The following is a 22,464-nucleotide window of genomic DNA, read 5'->3' as shown; positions in this document are numbered from 1 at the left end:
TGATGGGGGCACAAGTGGCTGCATTTGATGGGGGCACAAGTGGCTGCATTTGATGGGGGTGATGTGATGCAATGCGCTATGAGCAATGTGATGCGATGTGCTGGGGGTGATGTGATGCAATGTGCTTGGAGCAATGTGATGCGATGTGCTAGGGGCGATGTGATGTGCTGGGGGTGATGCGATTTGCTGGGGGGCGATGTGCTGTGCTAGGGGTGATGTGATGCAATTTGCTGGGGGCGATGTAATGCGATTTGCTGGGGCAATGTAATGCGATGTGCTGGGGGTGATGTGATGCAATGTGCTGGGGGCAATGTGATGTGATGTGCTGTGGTGATGTGATGCGATGTGCTAGGGGTGATGTGATTTGCTAGGGGCGATGTGGGGGAAGGGATTCAATAGTTTTATGAATTTCTGATTCCGTAAATGGCAAATTGAGAGAATTTAACTGGTCGGTGGTTAATTTTGGGATGGGTACTCCATCTAGAAATTTGTTGATCTTTTCTTATGACCCGTACACACGGTCGGACTTTGTTTGGACATTCCGACAACAAAATCCTAGGATTTTTTCCGACGGATGTTGGCTCAAACTTGTCTTGCATACACACGGTCACACAAAGTTGTCGGAAAATCCGATCGTTCTAAACGCGGTGACGTAAAACACGTACGTCAGGACTATAAACGGGGCAGTGGCCAATAGCTTTCATCTCTTTATTTATTCTGAGTAGGGATGAGCCGAACACCCCCCTGTTCGGTTCGCACCAGAACATGCGAACAGGAAAAAAGTTCACGCGAACACGCGAACACCGTTAAAGTCTATGGGACACGAACATGAATAATCAAAAGTGCTAATTTTAAAGGCTTATATGCAAGTTATTGTCATAAAAAGTGTTTGGGGACCCAGGTCCTGTCCCAGGGGACATGGATCAATGCAAAAAAAAGTTTTAAAAACGGCCGTTTTTTCAGGAGCAGTGAGTTTAATAATGCTTAAAGTCAAACAATAAAAGTGTAATATCCCTTTAAATTTCGTACCTGGGGGGTGTCTATAGTATGCTTGTAAAGGGGCGCATGATTCCCGTGTTTAGAACAGTCTGACAGCAAAATGACATTTGGAAGGAAAAAACCCATTTAAAACTACCCGCGGCTATTGCATTGCCAACAATACACATAGAAGTTCATTGATAAAAACGGCATGGGAATTCCCCACAGGGAAACCCCGAACCAAAATAAAAAAAAAAAAAGACGTGGGAGTCCCCCTAAATTCCATACCAGGCCCTTCAGGTCTGGTATGGATATTAAGGGGAACCCCGGCCAAAATTTAAAAAAAAAATGACGTGGGGTTCCCCCTAAATTCCATACCAGACCCTTCAGGTCTGGTATGGATTTTAAGGGGAACCCCGTGCCAAAAAAAGAAAAAAAACGGCGTGGGGTCCCCCCAAAAATCCATACCAGACCCTTATCCGAGCACGCAACCTGGCAGGCCGCAGGAAAAGAGGGGGGGACGAGAGTGCGCCCCCCCTCCTGAACCGTACCAGGCCACATGCCCTCAACATTGGGAGGGTGCTTTGGGGTAGCCCCCCAAAACACCTTGTCCCCATGTTGATGAGGACAAGGGCCTCATCCCCACAACCCTGGCCGGTGGTTGTGGGGGTCTGCGGGCGGGGGGCTTATCGGAATATGGAAGCCCCCTTTAACAAGGTGACCCCCAGATCCCGGCCCCCCGTGTGAAATGGTAAGGGGGTACTTACCCCTATCATTTCACTAAAAAACTGTCAAAAATGTTAAAAATGACAAGAGACAGTTTTTGACAATTCCTTTATTTAAATGCTTCTTCTTTCTTCTGTCTTCCTTCATCTTCTTCTTCTTCTGGTTCTTCTGGCTCTTCTGGTTCTTCCTCTGGTGTTCTCGTCCAGCATCTCCTCCGCGGCGTCTTCTATCTTCTTCTCCTCGGGCCGCTCCACACCCATGGCATGGGGGGAGGCTCCTGCTCTTCTCTTCATCTTCTTCTTCATCCTCTTCTCTTCTTCCTTCTCCATGCCATGGGTGCGGAGCGGCCCGAGGAGAAGAAGATAGAAGACGCCACGGAGGAGATGCTGGACGAGAACACCGGACGAAGAACCAGAAGAGCCAGAAGAACCAGAAGAAGAAGAAGATGAAGGAAGATAAAAGAAAGAAGAAGCATTTAAATAAAGGAATTGTCAAAAACTGTCTCTTGTCATTTTTAACATTTTTGACAGTTTTTTAGTGAAATGGTAGGGGTAAGTACCCCCTTACCATTTCACACAGGGGGGGCCGGGATCTGGGGTTCCCCTTGTTAAAGGGGGCTTCCAGATTCCGATAAGCCCCCCACCCGCAGACCCCCACAACCACCGGCCAGGGTTGTGGGGATGAGGCCCTTGTCCTCATCAACATGGGGACAAGGTGTTTTGGGGGGCTACCCCAAAGCACCCTCCCAATGTTGAGGGCATGTGGCCTGGTACGGTTCAGGAGGGGGGGCCGCACTCTCGTCCCCCCGTCTTTTCCTGCGGCCTGCCAGGTTGCGTGCTCGGATAAGGACCTGGTATGGATTTTTGGGGGGACCCCACGCCGTTTTTTTTTTTTTTTTTTTTGGTGCCGGGTTCCCCTTAAAATCCATACCAGACCTGAAGGGTCTGGTATGGAATTTAGGGGGAACCCCACGTCATTTTTTTTTTAAATTTTGGCCGGGGTTCCCCTTAATATCCATACCAGACCTGAAGGGCCTGGTATGGAATTTAGGGGGACTCCCACATCATTTTTTTTTTTTAATTTTGGTTCGGGGTTGCCCTGTGGGGAATTCCCATACCGTTTTTATCAATGAACTTCTATGTGTATTGTCGGCAATGCAGTAGTAGTAGTTTTAAATGGGTTTTTTCCTTCCAAATGTCATTTTGCTGTCAGACTGTTCTAAACACGGAAACATGCGCCCCTTTACAGGCATACTATAGACACCCCCCAGGTACGAAATTTAAAGGGATATTACACTTTTATTGTTTGACTTTAAGCATTATTAAAATCACTGCTCCTGAAAAAACGGCCTTTTTAAAACTTTTTTTTGCATTGATCCATGTCCCCTGGAGCAGGACCCAGGTCCCCAAACACTATTTATGACAATAACTTGCATATAAGCCTTTAAAATTAGCACTTTTGATTTCTCCCATAGACTTTTAAAGGGTGTTCTGCGGCATTCGAATTTGCCGCGAACACCCCAAATTGTTCGCTGTTCGGCAAACTTGCGAACAGCTAATGTTCGAGTTGAACATGAGTTCGACTCGAACTTGAAGCTCATCCCTAATTCTGAGCATGCGTGGCACTTTGTCTGTCGGATTTGTGTACACACCATCGGAATTTCCGACAACGGATTTTGTTGTCGGAAATTTTTTTTTTTTTTTTTTATTAACAGGTTTTTATTGAATTTTCAGAAAAAATTGACAGGTACATAACGAAATGAACAATGTCACATAAGGATGTTATAATGCGGGCGCAGCCGCAACAATTGCATGGTAAAACAAGACATTCCTATTGGCGTTCTTAAGGCAAAGCGTAGGGGATAGGTATGGCATGTATCATACTTTGTATAGAGCATTTGAGGTATCATGCTTGACCAAGATATTGTATTTATACTATGGGGTAGAGAGGTGTGGGGGTCTGTATGAGTTATTGTGGATGCGCAGCTCAGGTTAAATTCCGTATTGACCAAGCTTAATGTGTCTAGTTTGCTAATGTGTTTGTGGGCGTATAGAGTAAAACATGAATAAAAGAGGGAAAAAGTAAAATAAGGTAGAAACAACATAGGAAGAGAAGGGGTGGTGAGTGTTTGTGGAAGAGGAGGGATGGTGGGTCTGTGGAGAGACACTGGGTTAGTGGTTTTCCAGGAAGGAGTATTTATCTAGTGCTGCTTGTTATGGCGAGGAGGACGTTCGCGGTAAATAGTGGGAACCATATGTGTCAGAGTCAGGGTATCGGCAATGGGAGAAAACTGTATATTTTGCAGCTATCTGGGACGGTCAGTTAGGTCATTATTGATTTGTATTCGTTCGTAGTGGTGAAATGTATCCAACATGTCCATGTTTTTGTAAACTTATTCTGTGAGTCTTTGGATTGATGGATGAGGTCTTCCATGATTTTTGTCTGTTGGATACGGTGAAACCAATCTTTTATGGTGGGAGGTTCTTTGGATCGCCATTTAAGGGGAATACACATTTTTGCAGCGTTCACTAAGTGCATAGCTAAAGAGTGGAGGTATGTCGGTATTCGTGTCTTAGAGTGATGGAGAAGGAACATTTGAGGTTCAAAGTCTAGGGAATAAGTAGTTATTTGCGTGATCAGTTCATGGACTTTCACCCAGAAAGGTTGGATTTTAGTGCAGGACCACCAGATATGTAGCATAGAGCCTGTGTCTGCGTGACATCTCCAGCATGTTGAAGGGATTGTTCGATTGAATTGGTGTAGTAACTGAGGGGTTCTATACCACCTAGAGAATATTTTGTATGCGTTTTCTTGGACCTGCACGTTCATCGAACCCTTATGGATCAAAGTGTATATGTTAGCCCAGTCTTGGTCGTTCAGCTGGATGGATAGATCTCGTTCCCATTGTAGGTTGGTCCAGTGTTTCATAGGGGTGTGGTCGTTAAATAGGAGGTTGTATGTTTGAGAGATTAGGTGGGTGGGTGTGCCTTCGTTTAGGCAGAGGGTTTCAAATGGTGTTGTGGGTCGGGACCAATTCGGTGTAGGAGAAGGTCTATTGAAGAAATTTCGTAGTTGCACATATGTCCAGAATGGGAAGTTGTCTATATTCAGTTTTGATGCTAGGTTAGATTGGGATAGGAGATTATCTCTCTCAAAAAATTGATTTGCTCTGATTGTGTGATGGGGCCAAATGTCTGTTAAGAAGGAGGTATGCATTCCGGGTGTGAATTCTGGGTTTAGGCGTAGAGGTGTCATTGGGCCTTTAATTGAGGAAATGTGATATTTAGCACATGTGGCGCGGAACGATATTAATGTAGTGTTGATCATCGGGTGTCGAGAGTAGGCTGGTGGTATGAATGATGGATCGATCCACGGTGTATGATGGATGGGTATACGTGAGAGTGATTGTTCTATGTGAATCCAGGCTTTATGTTTGGTGTTAACATTCCAATCAATGATCCTTGCCAGGTGACAGGCTAGTTGGTATTTGCGTATGTCGGGTAGTCCTATACCTCCTAAAGATTTGGGATTTGTCAATCTCTTGAAGCTAAGTCGTGGTCGTGTTTTTCCCCAGATAAATGTTGTGCAGGCTTTTTGATATATGGAGAAGAATGAGGGTGGTATTTTGATTGGGATTGTTTGTAGAATATATAAAATTCTAGGTAGGATATTCATTTTGATGATCGAGGCTCTACCGAACCAAGAGAAGTGACCTGATGACCATTTAGTTAGGTCAGTTTTTATTTTTTGGAGGAGAGGGAGGTGGTTTAGAGCGTAAAGGTTCGATAGGGTGGTTGGTATTTGAATGCCTAAATATGGGATTGAGTGTCTATTCCAAGTGAATGGGAAGTTATGTTTGCATTGTTGATATAGTTCTGGGGGTAAGGAGATGTTCAGAGCGGTAGATTTAGAAAAATTAATTTGGAGATTGGAGAGGGTGTGGAATGTTTGGAAGTCTTTAAGTAGGTTTGGGATAGTTAGAAGTGGATCCGTAAGAAATAGAAGGATGTCGTCTGCAAATGCAGCTAATTTGTATGTGTGATGGTTTATTTGAATCCCTTTAATATCTGGGTTAGTGTTGATTCGTTTGAGGAAGGGTTCCAGGGTAAGGATAAAGATCAAAGGGGATAGTGGGCAACCTTGTCTTGTGCCGTTCGACACGGAGAAGGCATCCGACAGGTGGCCGTTAACCAGGACTTTTGCTGTGGGGTTAGAGTAAAGAGCAGATATGTAGTTCAGCATTATTTGGGGAAGTCCTGTAGCTTTGAGGGTCTCTCTCATGTAGTCCCAGGCCACTCTGTCGAACGCCTTCTCCGCATCGAGCGAGAGCATGAAACCCTTGTTATTGGTAGACGTGAGCCAATGGTGTATATTGATCGCTTTGAGAGTATTGTCTCTCGCTTCCCTACCGGGGACAAAGCCCACCTGGTCAAGATCAATAAGTTGGGGGATCAATGGCAGGAGTCTGTTGGCTAGAGTTTTAGCATACCATTTAAGGTCCACATTGAGCAGTGATATAGGTCTATAATTGGTGACTAGGGAAAGGTCTTTGTCAGGTTTGGGTATTACTGCTATGTGGGCTGTGAGAAGGTCTCGTGAAGGGTGGATTGGTTGGGCAAAGGAGTTGTATGCTTTTAAGAAGTGGGGAGTAAGTATTTCTGCGTGGATTTTGTAATAACTGGCTGTAAGGCCGTCAGGTCCCGGGCTTTTACCTGCTTTCATTTGTTTTAGGGCGGTGGTGACTTCAGCATGTGTGAGAGGGGTGTTCAAGTCTTGGGCTATGGAGTCTGGTATGGGATTTGGGCTGTATTGTTTCAGAAATTCAGATATCTTTTGGAGGCGTGTAGTGGTGTCAGTGGTAGGGGAAGGGGAGGCAAGGTTGTATAGTTTGCTGTAGTATTGTACGAATTGGCGAGCGATGGCTGGGGATTTGGTAATTTTGCGTCCTGAGGAATCAGTGATATGATGTATTGTCTGGTTGGATCGCGAGGTTTGTAGGGCTCTCGCTAACATTTTGCTGGCCTTATTGCCAAATTCGTAGAATTTTTTTTTTGAGAGTATGTATTTGCGTTGTATCTGTGTGTCTAGTAGGTTTAATAAGTCTTTTCCTGCCTGTATTAGGTCAGTAAGGGTTGTAAGTGCTTGGGAGTGTTTGTGCAGTCCTTCCAGTTTGCGGATCTTGTCTAATAAATCTGATTGTTGTTTCCTTCTTTCTTTGTTACGTTTAGCTGCTGCTGCGAGGAAGGCGCCTCTAATTACACTTTTATGCGCTTCCCAATTATTAAGATGTGAGGTGTCTTCTGGGTCATTTTCTTGGAAGAAGTTTTGTAGTGTGGATTTTATGTCAGTTGAGACGGTGAGGTCAGAGAGTAATGAAGAGTCTAGTCTCCAGGTCCTAGAGCGAGGAGTGGAGTCGGGAAGTTGTAAAGTCATGGAGATTGGATTATGATCAGATATGGTCATGGGTTCGATGGAAGTTTGATAGAGTAGGGGCAGATCGTTTTGCGTTAGGAAAAGATAGTCTATCCTAGAGTAGCGGTTGTGTGGTGTAGAGTAGAAGGTGTAGTCCTTAGTGTCAGGGTTTAATGTACGCCAGGTGTCATGGAGTAGCAATCTCTGGAGTAAAGATTTGATTTCTTTGAGAGCTTTGTATGGTAATGTCGACGAGTGAGTAGATGTGTCTTGGATGGGGTTTAGGGGGACATTGAAGTCACCTCCCAATATGAGGGTACCTTCCTGGAAATTCGTGAGGGCTGTAGTGGTGGATCTAAAAAATGGAACTTGGTGTTTATTTGGAGCGTAGACGTTCGCTAGTGTTACTGTCTTGTTAAGTATTGAACCTTTCACGAATAGGTATCTGCCTTCTGGGTCTATGAGAGAGTCAGTGATGTTCAGAGGGCAGTTTTTAGCGAGAAGGATCGATACTCCTTTAGTTTTGTGAAGAGGGTTTGTTGCGTGTATTGCAGTCGGGTAATGAATATTGGATAGTTTAGGGATACAATCTGAGCGAAAGTGTGTTTCTTGTAAAAGCACTATGTTCGCTTGGAGTCTGTGCATGGTAAGGAGAAGTTTGGAGCGTTTTTCTGGGGTGTTGAGTCCCTTTACATTGAGGGAGACTATTTTAAGACTGGGGGTGTTAGCATTTTTCGTGGTTGGCACCATGTTTAGGAGTTTTGAGAGTGTCTTGATAAGGGATGTAGGATTGGGTTGGGGTTGTGATGGGGGGAAGGAGGACCCTGGGGGGGAGAGTGAAGGAAAGGGTAGTGGGGTAGAGGGAAAGTTGCAAGGAGGAGGGGTAGATGAGACTGGCAAAGTGTGGCGATTAGATCACCGGTCCGGTGTTCCAAGCCACAAAAATTATATTTGCCAGAAAAGTTCAGTGGGTGTGGTTAGGTTGTGGTTGTGAGAGTTGGGTAGAATATAAATTCCACTGTGTGGGGGTTGGCTTGTCTGTCGAGAAATTGGGGATATAAAAGTACAAGTATGTTGGGTATCCGGAAGGTCTATCCCATCTGCAGCCTTAACATGCAAGGGGTGAGTTGGGGGGTCGGCAGTGTATTTTGAGAACCGCAAAGTGTAGGGCTCCATGAGCAAAGAAAGGTGGATATTCTGTGGGTGGTTATGAAGACGTTTACGTCGGTGTGAGTGTTTTGCTTGGTTAACTACCCCACCAACAGAGAACACTGGGGTTTGGTGCATGGAGGTCGGGGTTAGGAGTGGTAGGTAGGCGTTCGTTGGTAGGCATGGGTTGCTATCTAGTAAGAAGAGAGTATTGCCGCAAGCATGGATATTGTGCCATTGGTAGAATGCGAGTAACTTAACCAATAAGTATTTAAAACACAGTGTCAGAGATGTTATGTTGCTCACAGCACATCTGAAACAGAAACAGTGAACTTTGCAAAGTACAATTAAACAATAATCGTGTAACTAAGAAATGTTCAACCATAGGAGCAGCCACAGTTCCTTTTACTGCAGTCCTGGTATGGGGACGGGGGAGGTGTACCGTGTGAGAGAACCTTATGTGGAGCCTGGGCCTATATTGTGAGGGTAGTGTATGCCTTCTTGATGTGAGTATGGTGAGGGGTGAGAAGAGGCATAATTGTTTCCACCTTTGGTGGCTTGTTTGGGGTAGGGTGCCATGAACAAAATATGATCATGATAGGATTCTTATCTATCTATCAAGGTTAGCTCCTTCTGTAGGTGTGTCAAGGTGAGTAGATAGAAGGTAGGAATGTATGCAAGCTGTGGGGCATACTTAAGCAAGGGGCGGCTATAGGAATGGAAGGTGGGGAGCATTGGTAGGATTGCAGTGTTAGTAGTTGCATTGTTGGCGGAGAGCAATATGTAATAAGCATCTCGGGGGTGAGTTAGAATATGTGGGGCATTACCCTCGTTCGTGAGGGCAGGGCGTTGTGATGTGGGTTATTGCAATAGCAACGGTTCTGCTCTGTGAAACAAACTCAGGCTGTTCACAGAGGGTTATGTCGGTTGGGGAGTAGGGATGTGTTTGCAAGGCATCTATGTATAGTCTTGTCTTCTGTCGCCCCATATTAGAACTGAGTGAGGAGTGTGCTGTAAGCCATGGAAGTTAAGCATTGTAAAACCTTGCATTAACACATAACAAGAATAGCAAGCTTAGTGTTGTAAATCAGGCCTAAGGCCAACATGTCTTCCCTTATCGGGAGGTAGGTTATCTTATAGAGTGGTACAAAGTGTACAAGCATAACAAATAATACCTATATAAACCGAGGGTGGTTGCTGGAAGAAGGGCCATCTAAAGTGGTATCTGGCAAGTTCTGGAGGTGGGAACTGTCATTGCCTTGTCTCTAGGCGGTCCGATGATGTGGAACGTGTGGGTGCAATGTGGTCGGTCTGTGTTCTTAGGTATCTTGCTGTGGAAGAGTAGAATCTCCGCGAGGCATTCTGAGGTGGAGTAGATGATCAGGAACAGAATCCGAGGTAACTTGGTCATGGCGGTGGGGGTATGCGATGTTGAGGAAGGATCACATACGTCAGTAAGTGGAAGGGATTGTGTATGTGGCAAGGATCAGCAGTCTAGTGTTTCGGTGGTTTAGGTGGGTTGTCCATGACTCATTGTGGTGTGACTCTGTTGCAATCTTCGGCAGACTACATCCGTCCTGTGGTATGTCGGGTATTGGTGGGATAATCGTGGAAGGTAAGGAAGGGTATGTTCGCGTGGGCATTACCTTTTAGGGTCTCAGCGGTCTCTGCGGGCCCTGCGAGGAAGGGGTGCCGTCATAGGGCTGGTTGGTGGATGGTGTGTGCCAGGAGCGGAGCCGGTTCTAGTATTTGAAGGAGAGCGACGTCTGCGGAAGCTGGTATTGTGGGCATCCATGGGTTCTTCTCCATGCGGGGGGCGGGTTAGTTGTTGTAAGTTAAATTCGGAGTACCAGTTCGGGACCGGAGTGTATGGGATGTCCAGCGCGCGACAGAAGTCATCCAAATCTTCCGGCACTCTGAGGAGGGCAGAGCGGCTTTGGTATGTAGCTGATAGGCCGAAGGGAAACTTCCATCGATATCTAATTCCCTTTGTTTTCAGGACGTCCAGCAGAGGGCGTAGGTCTTTACGATGGCGTAGTGTTATGGCAGAGAGATCTTGGTAAATATGGACGGGTTGTCCGTTGTATTCCACTACCGCCTTTTCGCGGGCTTTTTGCAGGATTCCTTCTTTGATGGAAAAGTCATTAACGTGACAAATAATGTCTCTCGGGGGGTCTGAATCTTTCCCTCTAGGGCGGAGGGCTCTATGAATGCGCTCCATGTCGATCTTATTGTGTTCTGGGTGGTCTAGGAGGTGGTTGAAAAGGCCAGTCACAACTGCAGGGATTCTGTCATGTTCAACTGATTCTGGTATGCCCCGTATCCTCAGGTTGTGTCTGCGACCGCGATTGTCGAGGTCTTCGACATGTCTTTGTAGGTCCCTGAGCTGCAGTGTGTGGTGATCGACTTTCTGCTGGACTTTCCTCACTGTATGGGTTTGCCTCACAGCGTCATCTTCCACCCGTTGCATGCGGCCTGTGATGGCCTGTAGTTCATGGCGCAGGTCCGTGATGGCCGAGAATAGGGTGTCCTTGATGTCAGCCGCCACTGTTTGTAAGTCTTGTAGGCTGGGCTGACGGTGCGACGGTAGTTGTTGGGATTGCGGAGCATTGCTGGCATCCGTGGGAGTAAGGGTGATCTCCGAGTGAGATAGAGTGACATTTGAGGCGGGAGGAGAGGACGCCATTACTGTCCGTTGCGTCCGGAAGATCTCCGGGGTCGTCTGGCCCGAGTTGTTAGCAATTCCTCTCGGGGATCGGGATCTGCTCTGAGAGGGTCCACGGGATGATGTTCCCATCGTTGAGAGGTATTTTGGGAGTAATAGACCCCGTTCGAGGCTCAAAGTAGGCTGAGGTGGGAGAGAGCTAGCGGATCAAGCAGCCATCTTCTCTCCAGGCAAGCCACGCCCCCTGTTGTCGGAAAATTTTATATCCTGCTCTCAAACTTTGTGTGTTGGAAAATCCGATGGAAAATGTGTGATGGAGCCTACACACGGTCGGAATTTCCGACAACAAGGTCCTATCACAAATTTTCCAATGTGTACGGGGCATAAGGTCGGTTGATGTGTTGTTGGATCATTTTTTAAATTATATTATGAGCCAAGATAGCTGCTAAAGGTGTCCGCTATTTTTTGGGGGGCTGAAATTCTTTTTGTTTGGTTTCTGGATGAACTATGTAAGGTATTTTAGTCTTATATCTATGACCTTTAAAGGCCTCTGCTAGGAGTTTGCCCGCTCTGTTGCCATTTACGTAATATGTTTTTTCTTTAAAGCGGAGTTCCACCCATATTTTTACGTCCTCAGCATCCATAGCCCCTCTGGGCGCTGAAAAAGAATTGGTATATACTTAAAAAAAAAAAAACTCACTGTGATATTTGGTATGATATTATTCATTTGGTGAATTCGGGCAATTTGTTTGGAAGGTAAGTGGCTGCATATGATGGGGGCACAAGTGGCTGCATTTGATGGGGGCACAAGTGACTGCATTTGATGGGGGCACAAGTGGCTGCATTTGATGGGGGCACAAGTGGTTGCATATAATGGGGGCACAAGTGGCTGTATATGATGGGGGTGATGTGATGCAATGTGCTATGAGCGATGTGATGCGATGTGCTTGGGGCGATGTGATGCGATGTGCTGGGAGCAATGTGATGCGATGTGCTAGGGATGATGTGATGTGCTGGAGGTGATGCGATTTGCTAGGGGCGATGTGATGTGCTAGGGGTTAAGTGATGCAATTTGCTGGGGGCGATGTGATGCGATTTGCTGGGGGCGATGTAATGTGATGTGCTGGGGGTGATGTGATGCGATGTGCTGGGGGCGATGTGGGGTGATGTGATGTGATGTGCTGGGGGCGATGTGATGCGATGTGCTAGGGGAGATGTAATGCGATGTGCTAGGGGTGGTGTGATTTGCTGGGGGCGATGTGAGGGAAAGGAATTCAATAGTTTTATGAATTTCTGATTCCGTAAATGGCAAATTGAGAGAACTTAACTGGTAAGTGGTTAATTTTGGGATGGGTACTTCATCTTGAAATTTGTTGATCTCTTCTAAGGTTGGTTGATGTGTTGTTGGATCATTTATTAAATTATATTATGAGCCAAGATAGCTGCTAAAGGCGTCCGCTATTTTTTGGGGCTGAAATTCTTTTTGTTTGGTTTCTGGATGAACTATGTAAGGTATTTTAGTCTTATATCTATGACCTTTAAGGGCCTGTGCTAGAAGTTTGCCCGCTCTGTTGCCATTTACGTAATATGTCATATTTACTCTTTTTAATGATCGCTCATAATTTTCCAGTAATAGAAGCCTAAGGTCGTACCTGAGCTGCGTTAACTTTTTTGATAAGGATGGGGTGGTTTGGTGTTTTTTTGGGTTTTCTATATTTGACATTTCTTTTGTGATATCAATTAACCACTTTTGCCTCTGCCTCTTAGCTCTAGCCCCCAATTGCACAAATATACCCCTCATAAACGCTTTGTGGGCGTTCCACAGTATAAAAGGGTCCTTTACAGAGCCCACGTTGGTGTCGAAGAACTACTTTAAACAGGTCTGGATAGTTGCCTTTGTTTCTTCTTGTTGTAGCAAGTGCGTGTTAATCCTCCACAGTGGACTCGATTTGTAAGTTGCCACATCTGATATGGACAGTTTGAGAGAAGCATGATCAGACCATGTTATTGAGTTTATAGAAGCCGATTTAGTCTGTAGTAGGACTCTGTGGTCCACCAAAAAAAGTTAAATTCTAGTATATATGCAGTGGGGTGAGGAAAAGAATGTAAAATCCCTTTCTCCAGCATGGAAACAACGCCATACATCGTATAGATTGTGGTTAATGATAGAAGGTAGTAGTGTGGAATTTGAACATTTAGTCTAATGCCCTGTATACACGGTTGGATTTTACGATGGAAAATGTGCGATCGGAGTTTGTTGTCGGAAATTCCGTCCGTGTGTGGGGTCCATCGGACTTTTTCCATCGGAATTTCCGAGAGCAGACTATAAAATTTTCCGACAACAAAATCCGTTTGCGTAAATTCCGACCGTGTGTGGACAATTCTGACGCACAAAGTGCCACGCATGCTCAGAATAAAATCTGAGACAGAACTGCTCGGTCTGGCAAAATTAGCGTTCGTAATGGATCTAGCACTTTCGTCACGCTGCAGTGTTTTAAATTGTTTAATGCAGCGCACTCTCTTCTTCTTTATAATGCTAGAAGAATTAAGTTGTTTTGCTGCTCATATTCACACAGAGTTCTCACAAACTTCTTTCTTTATTATTTATCGTGATTTCATGAATATAATATTTTGATTTGTCACATCTCCCGAATTTTTTTTTTTTTTTTTAAGTTTTTATATTTTGTATTGTTTTTTAGTTTTTTAAATCCTGATCTCCTGTTTTTTTTTTTTTTTTAACTCCAGAATATATTTGGGTGTGTTTTGTGTGCCAAGTTACCACAACACCATTATTATCTTCTATTATTTAATCTCAAGGAGATTGTTTGGTGTGTTAATTTCACATTGGCCAGTATAATAGAAAAAAAAACCTTTATTAAGGGGTCATAACCAAAGAAAGAGGGAGGCAACGCTGGAGAAACTGCTGAAATTGGCGAAACCTTTGGCCCCCAGGGCACAAATCAACTATTTTAATGCAAAATTGGTGGCCTGAGGAGTCCATATATAAGGGAGTACAATCTGGTCCAGAAGTCCAAGAGATCATGAACAGCAGCAGATGACATATCTGTCCCCAGGCTGTGGTCATACCACAGCCTGCATCTTTTGCCAGACCAGACTGAACCCAGGTCATCACTCTTTGGTCTTCCTTAGATGCTTCCTTTCAGGCTGTGGTTCTGGTTTTGGAGGTGTGGCAGGAGGAGGAGGAGGACCTGAAGGAGGTGGCTTTGGCTTGTGAGATTGACCCTCAACCCCTTATTTAGGGCTTGTAAGACGATATACTTACATATTAGGCGTTGGCCCTCCTCAGTTTCCAGCATTTTGCAGGCTGTTATGTATGCAAAGTCCTCTTGAACACTGTGGGGGGTTCTGAGTGCCACAGTAGCCTTCCAAAATAGGCCAATTGCTGCCTCCTTCATGTTACTCCTCTTCCTGACACTTTTTGGTTGAAGGGGAGGGACCTGGGTATCGGGCAGGCTACTGGGCCTGGCCACCTGGCTGAGACTTTCCTGTGTATGAAAAAGGGACATCGTTTTAGTTTTTGGTTCATCAATCACACACAATTTTCAGCTCATGACTGTTGCAAATTCAATGTTAATAAATAGAAAAGACTATCATTCTGACCACAGCATTTTTCATTCTTGTCACAATCATTTGTGGCCACTACTGTCTATTGATATGTAAAACATTTTGTGAAATCAGAAATTAGCAATCCAAACTAACATAGATGTTACATCATTAATTTGACCAACAGAAATATTTATAAGAATGCTATACCTGACTCAAGCTGGGCTCCTCCACATTTTGCTGCCTGGAAGGCCTAGGTTGGGCGTCATAAGCCTCAGCTGAGGTGGAAGGAAGCATGGAAGGAAGAGTGGAGAGTGCTGGCCTGGGTTCAGTCTGGCCTGCCAAAAAATGTAGTCTGTCATAGTACCACAGCCTGGGGACATAAATGTCATCTGCTTCAGCTGCTGATCTCTGGAAATCCTGGACCTTCTTGTGCTCCTTAGATAAGTGCTCCTCATGCCACCAATTAGGGCCTTCAAATAGGGGATGTCTGCCGTGGGGATCACCGGCTTCATGAATTCCAGCAATTGATCCAGCGCTGCCTTCCTCTTTGGTTTATTGTTATAATGTGGGTGGTTTACCTGCCACAGACAAGGCAGCTCCCTGAACATATCAATGAATATTAACATAAAGTCATGATCATTGACTAGATCCATTTTCTCTGCAAGAGACAACACAAGACAAACCATAATGTCAGGCTTAACTCTTCTAATCTTTTCCCAATATAGGTCTCAATCTATATGCAGTATAGGCCCAAGTTAAAATGGTACCTTCGTTATCACGATTGGATACTCCTTCCTCCGCTCACAGATCATACGTACAACACACACGTGTTACGCTTTATATACACTGCGCATGCATGAAATTCTGCCCCTGACGTTCTTTCTAGTCTATTCCCCACCCCTTCTTGTTCGGAGAAGTGGGGAAGAGCACATGGCAGAGACACAACAGGTGCATGATAATAGCAGCAACGAGGAGGAGGAAAGCCCGGAGTCAGAAACGTCACAATCCCGGAGGAGAAGATTTAAGGCCTCAAATATGTCCTTTGTAGAGATGGTGGAGATGGTGGACATATTGAAGAGGGCTGACTATGACGGGAAGTATGGACCTTACCCAAACCCAAATGTGAGAAAGGCCAAGATCATGGCGAAAGTTGTGAAGAGTCTGCATTGGAATTTTGGGGTACTGCGATCCAAGGATCAACTGAGGAAGCGGTGGTCAGACCTCAAATTAAGGGAGCATGATCAGTATAGGAGGATCAGGAGAGTGCTGCAAAAAAGTAAGTAGTTTTCCTGTGTTCCTATTCTTTATTTTTATTACGTTCGTGCTGCTCCATGTGCTTTTCTTTACTGTTGTACAGTTTAAAATGGCAACTTTCATATTCATGGACACATTATTCGTTCGTAGGAAACATTGTTCGTTCGGCCACTAAAACACCATGTTTTGTCCAGATGCAGTTCGATAATTTTTTCAGGCCTACTTCTCTTAAAATAATTTTGTTGTCTAGATGGGTTTGTAAATAGAATGAAATGCAAACTAGATTCTGTGTAAGGAGAAGACACTCAGAAGCTGTTTACACATATGGACGCTGGAGCACTAGTGTGGGACACAAGAACATCCTTTTTATTAGGGGGCCTACACAGGTGCTCCAGTGGATAATATAGGGGTGTCTCCATCTGTGAAGCTTGCACAAAACAGGTAAGTATTCAAGCTTGACAAAGGACAAAAATATTTCTTCATCTTGGAACTCTGCCAAAACAGACAATTGTTCCCCACTTCCAAGCAATGTTTCATATTCCTTTTTCTGACATCAAATATCTGTGCTAAGTAGACCTATTTTTGTTCACATAGGGGAGAAAAGACTCGGAGGACACCACTCATCAGAGGAGACCAGGGACTCCCCACCTCAGGAAGAAGGGGAAATCCCCCAAACCCAACCAGAGGAGGAGGAGGGAGACGTTGTAGAAATTGTCACCACAACAGGTGAGTATCTGCGACCACAGCTTCAGGTAAGAGATGGATGCCTGCATATTTATAATACATGGTGTGGTTTTTTGTTTTTTGTTTTAGGTGATTGTGATGTTGTGGAAGAGGAATGTCATTTCACAAGTGAAAGTGCCCAGATCATCATCGATTTAGAAAACATAAAGCAAAACATCAGTGATGTTCAAAACAAAATAAAGAACATCATTGATGTTTTAGGAAGAATATAAAACAGCCAGAAATCCCTAACTTATTGCAGGTTTATTGTTGTTTTTATGACAAATTTTTGACATATTATAGAAAAGCCAAATTTTGAAGATGCACACAGTGTGTCAACATGTGCTATCTGCCATCACGGGAGATCAATGTATGCGTTTTGTGGGTGCAACCCCTTCCTCAATAATAAAGTAGCTGAGAGGAAGGGGTTGCACCCACAAAACACGTCCATTGATCCCCCATGATGGCAGCTAGCACATGTTGACATTAGGCAATTTGTGTGCATCTTCAAAATTTGGATTTCCCAGAGGTGACATCACCCCATCTGCTGAACGTATTATCAAACGCAGTTTATAAATACTCATGTCTGATATTGCCTTCACTTTCTATAAAAGTTGAACTTTGTAAGTTCCAGAGTTGTGTATTGTTTTATGGTTTAAAACATGCCTGTTTTACCTTAAAAGGCAATTACTACTTATTATTAATGTGACCTAAAAAATTGTTATACAACAAACATGTTGGTTTGTTCAAAAACCCTTTTAGAAACTCTCATGTGATTGTGCTTTGATTAAAGAGATTGATAATCAACACTGTGTGGCTTCTTCTTTCAATGCTCTAAAGCAGTTTTTGGAGTAAAGTTGTTGTTTTCAGTGACAATGGGGGTTATTTACTAAAGGCAAATCCACTTTGCACTACAAGTGCAGTTTCAGTGCAGTCTCAAGTGCACTTGTAGTGCAAAGTGTATTTTCCTTTAGTAAATAACACTCAACAGTGCTTTCCAATTTTGCACAATCACGCCATTTTCATGACTCCCCAAATTTCGATCATGGTCAGCTAAAAGAAAGCCAAGCAGTAAATCAAAGCAAATATTTGTTCAGTTTAAAATATATTTTTATTTAAAAAATGTCTCAGACATTGTCTGGCATATCGATGGCCCCCACCCACAAAGTATTCCATGTATCTTATACAGACCTCGCAGGCACTCTGGGGGGGCAAGCCAGGATGGCCAACTTCAAGCGCTGTCAGGGTTGGTTCATTAATATTAATTCTGGCCTCAGGCCCAACTGAGCCAGCAAAGTTCCAAGAATTTCTCCTTAAAAAGTTGTGGAGAACACAGCAAGCCAGGATGATGTGATTGAGTTTATATTCCGCCATGTGTATCGGTGTAAGAAATAGGCGGAACCGGCTGGCCATTATTCCAAATGTGTTCTCCACCACTTTTCTGGCTCTGGCCAGCTTGTAATTAAAAACCCTCTGGTCCGGGGTGAGGGTCCTCATAGGAAATGGCTGCATAAGATGGTCCCCCAGCGCAAACGCTTCATCCGCAACGAAGACGAATGGGAGTCCTTCCACATTGTTTTCTGGAGGTGGCAAGCCCAAGCTGCCATTCTGGAGACGCCTGTAGAACTCCGTCTGGGCGATGACTCCACCATCCGACATCCGGCCATTCTTCCCCACATCCACATACAGGAACTCGCAAGTAGCCAACACCACCGCCAACATCACAATACTATTGAACCCCTTGTGCGTTTCCCATCAATTGCCCCGACGCAGTTGGGAAAGTCCCACCGCTGGGCAAAGTGGGAGGCCACAGTCTGCCATTCCTGTGGGTTGGAAGGAAACTTTGGAGTCAAACAAGAAAAAAAAAATCATTTTGCACATAAACATTGAAAGCAGATTAGACACAAACATTGTTGGCCAACATCAGTATAACATTTATTTTAGGGAGTATTTAAAGACAAAGGTATAAGATCCACCTATCAGATTCCCCCCCCCCCTCTCATGGGCCATTTTAAAAATTTTAGGGGGGGAGATGTTTTGGACAGGTAACCCTCTCCACTTCATTGAGAGATGAATGCCTAAATAATGTGTATTACTTTGGCCAGCCCTTCCTCACTTACACTATTGGCAGCCCACTGGACAGGTAAGAAGTGTCATAATACAAAGATATAAATACACACTGTACACATTTGAGCACATTTTTACATTCTGCTATTACCTATCAAGATAATAATAGGATACAAAAACTTTAAACAGTACCATTTGAAAGTATTCAGGCAGGCCCTTGCACTACATGCTTTGGGGAATTCGTCCAGAAATCTGACCACAAAAAAGGTAAGTATAGTGTGTATGGGTTTGGCAAAGTCAGCAGATAGAGGATTGGTATCAGCTGACTTAGCGGTTGGGGGGGAGGGAGGGTTCCAAATGATTTTGGGACCCCCAAAAAAAGCCTCTGGCATTCTGCCTGAATTTAAACACAAATAATATTTTTACACATTTTAGGGGTTGTTTAGGGTAAAGCACTACTATGGAGCTGACAAAATACATTGTTAAGTGACTAGACGAGGTGGATATAGGCCCAGGAGAGCATGCTGGGGGGTTAGTAAAGGCAAATATGCATGAAGGACAAAAAAAAACCCAGCATGCATGAGGACAAAGGGGACATTCACAGCATATTACAATCATGGTAATTAGGGAATGAGGAAACACATACAATATATTATCAAACATCAAATACAATAAAATGTGATGTTAAAGGATAAAAATCTTACCTTAATATAGTCCTTCTGCAGGACCTGGATGATGCAGAACAGGTCTCCGGGATAATGATCCCAGAGCCTGGGGGGAGATGCCTGTCGAGAACTTGAGGTCCTGCAGGCTTCTCCCCTTCGCCAAGTACCGCAACGTGGCGACTAGCCTCTGCTCCGGACTGATGGCTTGCCTCATGCATGTATCCTGCCTGCTGATATAAGGGGTCAGCAAAGCCAACAAACGGTGAAATACGGGGTCCATAATCCAGAGAATGTTCCTGAAATCGTCAGGATTATTCTCACGGATCTCACGGAGCAAAGGCATGTGACAGAATTGGTCACACTGGAGCAACCAATTCTTGGTCCATGAACTCCTCCTCACCCTGTTCATGGACTGGGATTGTGTCAAACTAAGAACCCCAACACCAAGCCCCCGCACAGCACGAACTCTACGATGAGTACGTACACACAACATGGCTAGAAAACGGTCAGCTGGTCAGAACGAAGTAACAGAAAGCACTGAAGAACAGCAAGGCCTGTGAAGAGTGACCTGAAAATCAGTAACAAACGGACAAGAACACAATGATAAATCAATGGGAACTCACTGCACGCACTGAAGAACAGATACAAACCCACAAGCACAAATTGAACACCAGAAATAAGATCTGAAAACCACGAGTCTGAAAAAGCGCAAATCGTCTCTCACCAAACTTTTACTAACACGAGATTAGCAAAAGGAGCCCAAAGGGTGGCGCGCTTGGTATTGAACTGCCCTTTTATAGTCTCGTTGTACGTGGTGTACGTCACCGCATTCTTGAGATTCAGAAATTCCGACAACTTTGTGCGACCGTGTGTATGCAAGACAAGTTTGAGCCAACAGCCAACGATGGATTTTGTTGTCGGAATGTCCAATCAATGTCTGACCGTGTGTACAGGGCATTAGATGTGGAGCCCAATAAAGGGTCTGGAGTGACGTTGAAATCTCTGCATATGATCAATAGTCCATTTTGATGGTTTTTAATTTTTTTTTTCATCATTTTGTTGAAAAAATGGACTTGGTGTGTATTGGGGGAATACACAGTGATTATTGTGTACGTGATTGAGTTCAAGTCACAGGGTAATATGGGGAATCTACCATTCGGATCTTTAATTTCCTCAGGGAGCTTAAACGCCACTGAATCCTCTATGGCAATGAGGATACCTTTAGTTTTGGAGTCAGCATTGGCAGTGAAGACACAAGGGTAGTTCTTGTGTGTGCATTTAGGAGGTGCTAGAGTGTTGAAATGTATCTCCTGAACACATAAAATGTCGCTGTTATGCAAAAGAGCCTCTCTCCAGAGAGACTTCTGTTTTGTAGGATGGTTGAGCCCTTTGGTGTTTATGGATGGAGAAAATTGAGTACTGTCCGTGATACTTTTTTTATTTGCGCTAACATACAATTTTTCAGGACAAGCTTTCAGGGTATGTGCACTTCTTCAAGGTCCAAGCAGTACTGATTCACAAATTTTTAAGCAGCATGTTAAAGAAGAAGAAAAAAACCAAACACATACAAATCAATGGTAATAAAGATAGCAGCAGAGTTAGTGAGATAAGACAGAGGGAGAGCTATAGAATGCGGGGGGGGGGGGATACTAGTCACAGAGGGGTCGTAAAACTTTAGCATAATGTGTAAGGAAACCAATATCTAAATTCAGGCCGTTATTTTTCGTGTCAAAAAGAAGTATCATTCTTAGTTCAAACGTTTTCCTTTCCTGGATAGTTCTGAAATTCGCTTTAAGAACTAAAACATTGAGGTCTTCTATAGTGTGGTCCGGTTGTGAGAAATGATGTCCCACAGGTGTGCATAAACTGTCTTCTTTATGTTCTTTTATGGTATGTCTGTGCAAATTCATCCCCGCTTGCAACTTCTGTCCTGTTTCACCAACATAAGATCCTTTGCTGCACCTTTTGCATTGGATGAGGTACACAACATTACTGGAGGTATAGCTGTAAGATCCCATGATATTGAAGGTCCCATTTGTGTGTGTAACACTTTTGGATAGATTGATCTGGTTGCATAGTTTGCAGCATTTTTTATTGCAGGGTTTGCTTCCATTATTTGTGACTTCATAATCAGAGTGAAGTTTCCTGCTGATTAGTTTGTGTCTGAGGTTGGGTGGTTGTCTGAAAGCCCATAATGGGGGTTGTTGGAATATTCCTTTCAGAGTTTCATCCTCTGTTATAATGTGTTGTAAATCTTTGATTATCTTTTTGATCCCTTCAAGTGCTGGGTTGTATGTGGTGACTAGAGGTACTCGGTTATTTGTTTTTTTCTCTGTGTATTGGAGGAGATTTTCTCTTCGGGTTTTCAAGGCTGTGTTTATGCTGTTGTTGATGGTTTTGTCTTTGTAACCTTTTTTATGGAAGGAGTCTGCCAGTGTTCTGAGAAGTTTATCTCTGTCTTCTGGTGGTATCTGATGGCCTGGCTGTGTATGATGGCCCGTTTAGTGTGTTGGGGGTGAAAACTGGAACTATGAAGATAGCTGCATCGGTCAGTAGGTTTTCTGTATATCGACGTGTGAAGCTTGTCATCCCTGATGTATACTGTAGTGTCCAGGAAGTTGACATGTGTTTTTGAATAGTCCATTTTTAGTTTGATAGATGGGTGAAAAGTGTTGATCAATGAGAAGTATTGGTTTAGATTTTCTTCACCTTCAGTCCATATCAATATATCATCAATATAGCGATTATATCTGTATGGCTTTTGTTGTATGCTGTTCAGGAATTTGTCCTCCGAAGATTCACAAAAACCCCTCTAATCCTCCAGCAAGACCTATTGTCAACAGTATTGATTCGGTCTCTGCCAGAATGGGTCAGTACTTGGATCGGTTCTTGCAAAAGAGTGTCATTAATACCCGTTCATATATAAGGGACACTAAGAATTTTTTAAATTGCTTGCAGAATGTGAGCCTGATAGGAAGAGAGCAGGCAATTTTGGTGACAGCCGACGTTTCCTCTCTTTACTCCATCATACAGCATGATGATGCCTTATTGGCGCTCAATTGGGCCCTTAGTCAAAGAGAGGATCTCCCCCACAACCAAAAGATTTTCCTTAGGAATGCCTTGGATTTCTGCCTTAGTCATAACTATTTTTGGTATGACCGTACATTCTACTCACAACAAAGAGGCGTTGTGATGGGCGCGAAATTCGCGCCCAGCATAGCCAATTTGTTCATGGCGGAGTGGGAGGATAAGACCATT

Source organism: Aquarana catesbeiana, linkage group LG05, assembly GCF_042186555.1.
Source record: "Aquarana catesbeiana isolate 2022-GZ linkage group LG05, ASM4218655v1, whole genome shotgun sequence".
NCBI classification, from domain to species: domain Eukaryota; kingdom Metazoa; phylum Chordata; class Amphibia; order Anura; family Ranidae; genus Aquarana; species Aquarana catesbeiana.
The sequence above is the reverse complement of the archived record's forward strand: the minus strand, read 5'-3'. Positions refer to the sequence as shown.